The 11,357-nt window shown below is 47.5% G+C and overlaps 1 pseudogene across 1 annotated transcript; it reads left to right on the forward strand.

Moving 5' to 3' along the window:
- The first annotated feature begins 5,764 nt into the window (after positions 1-5,764).
- On the forward strand, positions 5,765-6,125 carry LOC308531086 (high mobility group protein HMG-I/HMG-Y-like; annotated as a pseudogene). Its single transcript has one exon. The product of its transcript is annotated as a high mobility group protein HMG-I/HMG-Y-like (transcript).
- Positions 6,126-11,357: the final 5,232 nt, after the last annotated feature.

Here is an 11,357-nt window from a genome sequence, read left to right on the forward strand (position 1 = left end):
CTAAACTCCGGCGATCCTTTCTGGCCCCACGCAGGAGCTGCCCCTGCCCCCTCGTGGTCAGTGCACTTCAACTGGGGGAGCATCACTTAGCCAGAAGCCCGCCTCATGGCTGGCAGCTGCAGGCAGGTGGTAAGGAGAGAGGGGTCCCAGACTTCGAGAGCCCTGGACTGCAAGAGGGTTGTCTGACTGCCGGCTTAGGCTCGATTTCCAGAAGGATTGACTTAAGCTGGCAGGTGGACATTGCCCAAGGTGTCCTAAACTGGGAGAGGGAGCAGGCCAGGCTGAGGGAGCCTGCCCCCGCCCCCGCCACCCCAGTACACGATTTTCGTGCACCGAGCCTCTAGGAAACATATAAAGAATTATACAGTAATGTTGATACAAGCTTTATTAGAAATAACCAAATATTTACTAAAATGGGCATGATGGTGGTATATTCAAAGATAAGAATATCTACCAGGGCCCTAGCTGGTTTGGCTCTGGACAGAGCATAGGCCTGCAGACCAAAGCGTACCGGGTTCGATTCTGGTCAAAGGCACATACCTTGGTTGAAGACTCCTTCCAGGCCCAGGCCCTGGTCATGGCTGATGCAAGAGGCAAACGATCAATGTGTTTCCCTCATATCGATGTTTCTCTGTCTTTCCCTCTCTCTTCAATTCTCAAAAAAAAAAATTAATGGAAAAATTTCCTCCGGTGAGGATTAATGACAACAAAAAGAACATTTATCAAAATAAAAAAAGAAGAGCTACTAATATATCTTTAATAAATCTCCAAGAATTTATGAAATATCAATTACCCAGAAAATACTTTGAGAAAGCAAACTTCTCTATTAAAATGGAATGTAAATCCATGGTTACAAGGAAAGCTGTGAAAAATAGGGACAGATAAAACGAGGACATGAAGCAACTACACAGTGACAGATATGGTCAGTATTATGAGTATAATGATGGTTTCAGTTTCATATACATGTAAAGATTTATGAAACACTATACTTAATACATGTAATTTACTCATTATAGCTGTTAAAAAATGGTTCAAGAGAAAAGAAATGTATAATCACCTACTTTGGAACAATGGGTTTTTTAATTCTATATTCAATGCCCATTCTTCTGCCCTCTGGGCAAGTCTCATTTCAGTGACAGAAAATGTAACAAACAATGAAGAACTTTCACCCAAACCCATTGGAATGTTGACTGGGTCACAAAAGCCACATCTCTGGCCTAAGGACACCCTTTGGTATCCTCTTAGTTTTGCCGCCAGAGGACCAATGGCTCTGATGGGAACATCTGAGAAGCTACAGGAAGCCACAAAACCTCCTGATAATAATCAATGACAATGACTGCTGCACAGAAGATAAATAAGCCAGGAGTCCCTCAGATCTGTGTACACACGGCTCCTGTAGTCTTTTCCTCCAAAAAAAAGTTTCTGGGTGCAGGTTTAGATGAAGACCATTCCTTCTAATGGGTTGCAGTCTGGTCCAACAAGAATTAGGTCAGTGATTCCGCAGTGAAGGGGAACCCCTCGCTGCAATGGTCCTCCAACAAGTGCCCATCACCCATGCAATTGAAGGCATTAGGGCACATGGCCCTCTGCAACACCTGGGGAAAAGAATCCCTTCAAATGTCTTAGCATCCCTTGAAAACAAGAAAAAAAAAATGCACACTGCTCCCAGACATACTTGAGGTTGTCACAGCTACTCCCTCTTTGGTGAGATCTCTGTGTCTCAAAGCATCCAGCTTCAGATGAGAACTAGAGTCCACAGTATTTCCTGGGAAATTATGGGCAGCAATGTAAGTTTGGCAAAACTGCTGAGCTAATTTCTGCACCATAGTCTTCCCCCCAGGACAAAAATGTTTGAGACCCCATAAAAGTTTTTCACTTCATTGTGCTTAGAGAGCCCAGATCCGCCTTGGGCAAACTACAGCCCGCGGGCCGTATCCTCCCGTTTGAAATGAATAATACTAAAAAAAAAAAAAAAAAAAAAAAAAGACCGTGCCCTTTTATGTAATGATGTTTTGTAGTAGAGCTCAGGAAGTATGTCTCAGCACTGTGGCTGTTGCAATGGTGTGAGCACACTCCACCATGACATGCTTCCTCAGCACACCAGGAAGTAGCAATGCCCGCCTGAACTAACTCCTAGAGCCACATGCATAGTACCCCAGCCTTTCAGCCATTGGTCGCCTATAGCAACGTGTCTCCCTCTGATTGGTCACATATAGCAACGTGTCTCCCTCTGATTGGTCGCCTATAGCAACTGTCTCCCTCTGATTGGTCCCCTCATGCTATATATACCCCTGTAGTTCCTCAGTAAAACGGATCTGCATCAATGAACCTGGTCCCCGGAGTAGCGCATGCAGACACCCTAGCGCGTTGGGGCTCCATCGTCCTCACCCCCAAGAGACCCCCTGCTTCATCTGGCACCCGAACGTGGGGCCCCCCCGGAATGGCTGGACGGGTGAGCGACCCTCTACAGTAAAATGGGAAACTTTCCCCTTCGGCGAGAGCGCCACAAGCATGCGCGCTCCACGCCTTACTGCAGAGCAGGCGAGTTAAGGTCTCTGAAAAGGAACTCCAAACTCATTGGGAGTATCTATTACAGTCCAATCTGTGGTTAATCGAGGCCCCCATTTGGGACCCCTCCACTTGGGAGAAGGTCTTGAAAAGGATTCGACCCGCTGAGGTCCATGAGGAAAAACCGTTACCCCCTTCTCTGACATTCTGGCCCTGTCGCCCGGAAGCCGTGTCTCCATCCCTCCCTCCACCCTGGGCTCAGCTCCCAAACTGTCATGGTTTTGTTACTGTCAGTGGGATTCGCAAAAGGCACCACCAACTCCTCCATTCCACCGTCAACTGTCAACGGCTGCTGCAAAGGGCACCAGCTCCCGCATTCCACCTCCAACCGTCAACGGCTCCCTCAAAGGGCACCCAGTGCCTTCACTGACGTGGGGAAGCATTACTGTGCAGCAATAATAAAGTACCCTAAAACTTCCACCAACCCCACTTACCTTAGATACACTTATCAAGGCTCAGCACAAGTAGGAGAACTCAGAGCTATAATATACGCCCTTCTCTACTGTCAAAATAGTCCAGTCAATTTATTCTCAGATAGTGCTTACGCGGTGCATACGGCAAAAAATATAGGGTATTCCACCTTAAGAGTTAAAGATACCCCGCTAGATCAGAGCCTCCAACTCTTAAAGGACATCCTAGAGAACCGGAAACAGCCCTGGTATATCCAACACTTACGGTCTCATACTGGCCTACCAGGCCCACTTTCCCTAGGCAACGCAGAAGCAGACAAGCTAGTTCTTACCCTACAACCCATAGAAGAGGCCAGACTCCTACACACCAAATTTCATATGTCAGCCTCCTCTCTCCATAAGCTCTTCCCCCATCTGCCCCTAGCTCAGTGCAAGCACCTCATACGTGCTTGCCGATCCTGCGGCCCTCTACTACCCCTTGGGCCTTTACAACCCAGAGGGGCCAATCCCCGAGGACTACAGCCCAATGCCATATGGCAAGCGGATGTCACACATGTCCTAGCATTTGGCAAATTGAAATATGTCCACACAGTCATAGATACTTGCTCAGGAGCCACGTTCACCCAGGCCCAAACGGGGGAAAAAGTCAAACATAGCATTGCCACCTTCAAGGCTGCCTTTCTCATCCTTGGATTCCCGTGGGAGGTAAAAACTGACAATGGACCATGCTACACCAGCACTCTATTTCAAGACTTCTTAAAATCACATGACATCAAGCATACCATGGGCATCCCCTATAACTCCCAGGGACAGGCAATTATTGAAAGACTACACAGGGAACTCAAGGCCCAACTGATTAAAGAAAAAGGGGGAGTGATAGGGAGAAATCCTCATACACTGCTAACCCAAGCCTTAACTACCCTCAATTATTTTCATTTTGATGAGCATGGATTAACCCCTATGTATAAACACTGGGGAGGACTTCGGGACATACCAAAACCTCTTCCTTTGGTCTGGTGGAGAGACCCACTCACTGGAGCCTGGAAAGGCCCCGACCCGCTCTTAACCCAGGGGAGAGGGTTTGCTTGTATTTTTCCAGAAGGCGACAAAAGTCCCGCGTGGATCCCTGCTCGTGATGTCAAACCCTACACCACCAGCGATGAGCCGTAGATCGCCACCATCGCCCCCCGTGGAGGAAATGGAGGACCTGACCATAGAAGAGAACCAGCCCCGACGGCGGAGACGACCTAGACACCAACGAGCTCACCCCATCACCTGGGATGACATCAAGGCTCTACAAGACCAAGCCGCGTGCATGGCGCCAGAGGGGAACCCGTCGGCAGGAACGTTATTCTTATTGTGTGCTATCAACACAGCTAATAGCACGGGTGCACACAGATAAGGACTGTGGACTGTGATACCTCACCCTGGCGTTCTCATGCCAGTTGGTGTTCCCAGTTTCCAGTGGCACATGCCTCTGCTACTCCTTTTACCCGTCTATAAGGCCACCCTTCTATCTCCTTCTGAGTAGTGACAACTCTTTTGCTTTGGCGCTAATTAGAAAGGAAGGGGGAGATGTAGTAGAGCTCAGGAAGTATGTCTCAGCACTGTGGCTGTTGCAATGGTGTGAGCACACTCCACCATGACATGCTTCCTCGGCACACCAGGAAGTAGCAGTGCCCGCCTGAACTAACTCCTAGAGCCACGTGCACAGTACCCCAGCCTTTCAGCCATTGGTCGCCTATAGCAACGTGTCTCCCTCTGATTGGTCGCCTATAGCAACGTGTCTCCCTCTGATTGGTCCCCTCATGCTATATATACCCCTGTAGTTCCTCAGTAAAACGGATCTGCGTCAATGAACCTGGTCCCCGGAGTCGTGCATGCAGACGCCCTAGCGCGTTGGGGCTCCGTCGTCCTCACCCCCGAGGGATCCCCTGCTTCAATGTTTACTTTGAATTTATATTAGTTCACACAAACACTCCATCCATGCTTTTGTTCCGGCCCTCCGGTCCAGTTTAAGAACCCATTGTGGCCCTCGAGTCAAACAGTTTGCCCACCCCTGGCCCAGATCTTTTCATAAACTAACCCACAGGATCAATACAACACATTAAAGAAGTCCTAGGAAAGAACGATTATTTTGCAAAGAAAGATCTGAGACTGGCAGTTCTCCTATTGATGACTTAGGCACGCAATAATAAAACTCAACATTAGCATATAGGGAAAATGTGTCCCTCAAAATGGCATTTCTTCTGCAACATTATGTTTACTGGTGCCAAAAGTAATCGGTCCTATGTGGAGACTCATAACAGGGAAACAAGGAAGCGCTAAGGGCTCAGGTATTTTTAATATTCTTCAACAAATTAGATGACACAGTTAGCTTCCCTGGGCACATGAGGATGGTGATTGTGGCCATCTGTAGGGTCCTTACCGGTGAATCCGGGGAAATAGCTTCAGCAACAGAAATATGCAGGGACATAGATCTGGCAGGACATCTCTGTATGTTAGAAAGTGCAACATAGATACATATACTTCCAACATAAAAACAAACAAACAAAACAGCAGAAAAACCTTTTTAAGCTCCCCTGAGCCGGGGCTGCGCTCCTCTAATTGGGACTCCGAGCCCGAAGGCATCCGCATTTGCTACTAGCCGGAGTGGCGGCGGAGCCAGGCCGGTTCTCAGCGCCCAGCACCGTCGCTCTTCGCAGCTGGAGCGCGCACCACAGGCCGGTGGCCGAGCTCGCGCATCTCAGCCATCGCTGCTCCACCTGCTCCGTAGAGAAGGGAAGATGAGCAAGTCATGGAGTTCGAAGTCCAGCCAGCCCTTGGCCTCCAAGCAGGGAAAGGACGGCACTGAGAAGCGAGGGCGGGGCAGGCCGAGAAAGCAGCCTCCAAAGGAGCCCAGCAAGTGCCAACACCTAAGAGACCTCGGGGCAGACCAAAGGGGAGCCAAAACAAGGGCGCTGCCAAGACCCGGAAAACCACCACGACTCCAAGGAGGAAACCAAGGGGCAGACCCAAAAAACTGGAGAAGGAGGAAGAAGAGGGCATCTCGCAGGCGTCCTCCGAGGAGGAGCAGTGACCGGGCCACCTGCTTCCTCACTGAGGAGCCGTTTCCTTCTGGGACTGGACAGCTCCGCTCCCACTGCCCCTGCCCCCTCCCCCAGCCGCCACCACCCACCCGCGCCCACCTGCACCGCCACACTACACAGCACACCAGCCGGGCCCTGGTGGCCCGAGTGGGAAGCAGTTTTCCTTTGGACTCGGTCCCCAGCACCCCTCACCCCCATGTGCATCCCCCCGGCCTCCTGACAAAGCTGATGTCCCACTTAGCCGCACCCCATGCCTGCTGCGTCCCTGCTCCCTGGGTGGTGGGGGCATTGCTGACTGGGCTCCTGGTTTAGGGGGTCCCTTCCCCACTCTTACCTCTGGCTTCCCATTAGGGGGCCTGGGAGGGTTCCCCTGGCCTTAAAGGGGCCTGAGCCCCATCTCACTCCGACATGCCCGCTCCACTGTCCTGGCAGCAGCACCTGTGGCCATGGATAGGGTTGTTTGGCCCCAAGATGACCCAACAAACCTGTGTCTCACCAGGTGCGGCTCACACCCACTTTCCTTCCTTCCACAAGGTGCCTAGCCCTGCACTAGGTTGAACAGCGCCCCCCTGGGGCACAGGAGGGAAGGCAGGAGGGTGTGAGTCCCTGGCCCCATCTGCTTCCACTCTAGGCCTCCAGTTTCCTCCCCCTCACGCGGGGAACTAACACGGAGCTAGCCTTGCCCACTTCCACCCCCCCCAACCCCCCCTCCCCGCTCCTCCCCACCACGCAAGGTTCTGGTTCCATCTTTCCTCTGTTCACAAACTACCTCTGGACAGTTGTGTTGGTTTTTGTTCCATATTTCATTCTTAGACATCTGTCATTGCTGTTGCTACCAGCGCCAAATGTTCATCCTCACTGCCTCCTGTTCTGCCCACACTCCCCTCCAAGATGCTCTTGGGAAGGAGCCAGGGGCAAAGCAGGCTGGGAATTGACTGCCCCAGTCCCAGGGAAGTGGGGGCTCTGCCCCTAGGATGCTGCAGCTGAGTGAGCAGGGGCCTGTGTTGACAGCGGAGAGTGTAGGGCCACCTACTCACCGTTCTGCCGGGAGGAGGTAGCCATTATTTGTCCCAGCCTGGACCCCTCCCTCTGGTTTCCTACTTGCAGTTACTTGAATAAAAATATGTCCTTTTTAAACAAACAAACAAACAAACAAAAAACAGCAGAAAAAGTTGTGGAGATGTCCCATAATGTAGGCGATTAAATGTATGAGATGTAATTCAGACTAATGAGACTTCATTTATTTTCTTATACAACTGATAAATCCTTACTAAGAAACTACATTTCCTACACATCTAAGAACCTTATCATAACCGGACTTTGTTATGTAGAATTATTTACAAATTAGACTGAGAGATATCTCACATTAATTGCACTCATAACAGCTTTCTCCAGTGTGAGCTCTCTGATGATTTTGAAGACCATTGCTACTTGTAAAAGATTTCCCACATTCACTGCATTTATAAGGCTGTTTTCCAGTGTGAACTCTCTGATGAGTACGAAGGTTGGTGCTCCAGGTAAAAGATTTCCCACATTCACTGCATTTATAAGGCTTCTCTGCTGTGTGCACTCTCTGATGAGTATGAAGGTTAGTACTACAGGTAAAACATTTCCCACATTCACTGCATTTATAAGGCCTTTCTCCAGTGTGAACTCTCTGATGATATTTGAGACGAGTGCTACTTGTAAAAGACTTTCCACATTCACTGCATTTATAAGGATTTTCTCCTGTATGAACTATCTGATGACGACGAAGATCACTGTTCCAGGTAAAAGATTTCCCACAGTGACTGCATTGATAAGGCTTTTCTCCTGTATGAACTCTCTGATGACTACGAAGGTTGGTGTTAGTGGTAAAAGATTTCTCACATTCTCTGCATTTATAAGGCTTTTCTCCAGTGTGAACTCTCTGATGATGACAAAGTTTAGTGGTAGTGATAAAAGATTTCTCACATTCACTGCAGTGATAAAGCCTGTCTCCATTGTGCACTCTCTGATGACGACAAAGTTTAGTGCTACTGGTGTAAGCTTTTCCACATTCAGTACATTTATAAGGCTTTTCTCCAAGATGAATTCTCTGATGATGACAAAGGTCAGTGAATGTGGTAAAAGATTTCCCACAGTCACTGCATTTATAAGCCTTTTCTCCTGTGTGTACTCGCTGATGTCTATGAAGGTGGGTCTTAGTGATAAAGGATTTCCCGCATTCACTGCACTGATAAGGCTTCTCTCCAGTGTGAACTCTCTGATGATATTGGAGACCACTGGGACCTGTAAAAGTTTTCCCACATTCACTGCACTGATAAGGCTTTTCTCCTGTGTGAACTCTCTGATGATATTGGAGACCAGTGCTCCTTGTAAAAGACTTTCCACATTCACTGCATTTATAACGATTTCCTCCTGTATGCACTCTCTGATGACTAGGAAAGTGGGTCTTAGTGGTAAAGAATTTCCCACCGTCACTGAAATGATAAGGCCTTTCTCCAGTGTGTACTCTCTGATGACGACAAAGTTTAGTGCAACTGCAGTAAGCTTTCCCACAGTCACTACATTTATAAGGCTTTTCTCCAGTGTGAACTCTCTGATGACAATGAAGGTTACTGCTACTGGTAAAAGGTTTCCCACACTCACTGTACTCATAAGGCCTTTCTTCTGTGTGAACTCCCTGATCATCATGGGGGGCACTGCTTCTGGTAAAAGCTTTTCCACATTCACTGCTCTCATAAGGCCTTTCTCCAGTGTGCAAAGCTTGGTGGTCATCTAGGCAGTTACTACTGCTAAAAGATTTCCCATATTCACTGCACTGATAAGGCCTTTCTTCAGTGTGACCTCTCTGTTGATAATGAAAGTAAGAAAATTTGGTAAAATATTTTCCCATCCAGAGCACATAAAACATTGACTTCCAACATGGACATCCTTTTCCTGAATAAACGTGTGGGGGCAACTAATGTCTTTCTTACATTCTTTTCTGGTGTAATAATTTCTTTGCCTTTGAAACGTCAACGCAGGCGTTGAAATAGCATTAGCACTGTCCCTGGTCTGAGTAGCATTTAGAAGGAGAAGTCCTGATTCGTTAAGGACACCCTGCCCAACCTCTCCGCATGTGAAATGATTCTGGGACATATTGAAATTGCAGCTGTTTGCAAGTGAGATCCTGTCCACCCCTCTAATGAAAGTCTTCTCTCTCACATGCTGCTGGTGAAATTTCAGACTGAAATAAAACCATTTTGCACATGCCCCACATCTCAACAGTATCTGTGCGTGTTGGGTTCCCTGGCCCTCCATCACGTGGCAAATGTTTCCAAAGACAAGCTCACAACTCTCACAGGGGTGGCTCTTCTGGGAAGACAAGGCTAACTTGTGATTCCTTACCTGTAACACCCCTACAGAAATGTTCTTCCCAGTCGGTGCCTCCACATTCGCTGCTCTACAGCAGCAACCTGAACAAAAGGAAAAGCTGGTGAAATACATGTTGATCTTGTAAAAACAGAATATCTTTACCACAAATGTTTATCTGTCATGACTTGGCCTGATGCCATAGAAAGATTTTCAAGACAAGTGAAGTAAACTCTGAGGAAATGGTTGTTAATACATAACGTGGCTCCAAAAGTCAGTCGATGATGAAAATCTCACCAAGAGAGGGACAGAAGCACAGGATGGGATACAAAGAAGAGAGGAAGGCTCTACTCATTGTTCCTGCACAAACGGCTTCCTTTAGGAGCTTATATCCTGGCCATGTGAGTCTGTGTAAAAATTTAAAGCTGCTCAAAGCCACAAAAATTAATTGTATTAGAGCACATAAAGTTCAACGTCTATATAATCATACAAGTGCTCTCCAAGGTGCAGCAGGCATGGACCAAAGTTGGAGTGCAGTAAAGGGAGACCTGTGAAATAGGCAGAGGTGCAAATTACAGAAGTTAAGGTTTTCCTTGCACTGGGAATCTGAGTAGAAATGATCACTATGAGAACTGAGGAATTGGCAAAGTATCAACAATAAGCACAAACAAGCATAACTGGGTGAGGAACGGGCAACTGTAACCAAACACTGGGTTTCTAGCTATGAATGCAACAAAGGCCAGGTGTGAATTCCTCCCCAATGACCCTTCACCAAGGCAAGACCGCCTGGGGGTCCACTGTGTCATTCATAAAGTTGTGTTTCTTCTGTGATGCAGAAATGATTCTTTCCCTTCAATCCCATTGGAGCCATTGCATGGGATAAATGATGCAAATCTTAACAACAAAAAAACCCCGGAAAAGATGGATGGTCAATACCGTGGTAGAACAACAAAGGACAAATGAAATCACAGACAAAAGACCTATGTGAGTGACATCAGCAAGATGGCAGGATCAGAGATATAAGCATCTTCCCCCATCCCAGTGTAAGTAGACAGCTATCCATGAACAAAAACCCAATAGGAAATGGGAATAAGAGTGCCATGAAGGCAAACAGTATTACAGACACAAATAATGAAGAACTGTACGGAAAGAATGACTGGAAAACGCTGGGTGAATAAACATATTTGAAGATACCTAGAGTCAAAAACGAGGGTCGGCGTTACCTCCAGCAGCCACTGTACTTCCGCTATCCTTGTCTATAGTGGCCTGTTTTTTAAAAAATACTGGAAATTTTTGTGTTTAAAAACCACAGAATGCCTTGGCCAGTATGGCTCAGTTCGTTGGAGCATCGTCCTGTGTACCAAACGGTCAAGGATTCAATCCCAGTCACGGCAGGTATCAGTATGCGGGTTCCATTTCCAGTTAGCTTGTGTGCAGAAGGCAGCCGATTGATGTTTCTCCCTCACAATTATGTTTCTCCTTCTCTCCTTGTCTCTCTCTCTCTCTCCATCTCTCCTCCTCCCTTTCTGAAACCAATAATACATAAATAAGAATATCAATGTAGCCAAACACAAAACAGAACTCAAAAAAGTCTAGACACACAGTAAATAAAAAGACAATCTATCAAAAATTATGTATAAAATTCAGAAAATGTAATTCTAAGAAGAAATTTTATAGGGATAAATGCCTCCATTATGAAAAAAGATCGAAAAAAACCTAACCTGCCATCTCTGAAATCTAGAGACAAAACAAGAAAGTAAACCCAAAGGTTTAAAGGAAAGGAACAATAAATATTTGAACAAGCATTAATAAAAGTGAGACAAGCCGAGACCCGTTTGGCTCAGTGGATAGAGCGTCGGCCTGTGGACTGAGAGGTCCCGGGTTTGATTTCGGTCAAGGGCATGTACCTGGGTTGCAGGCACATCCCCGGTGGGGGATGTGCAGGAGGCAGCTG

Source organism: Myotis nattereri, assembly GCF_964212035.1.
Source record: "Myotis nattereri genome assembly, chromosome: 15".
Lineage (NCBI taxonomy): Eukaryota > Metazoa > Chordata > Mammalia > Chiroptera > Vespertilionidae > Myotis > Myotis nattereri.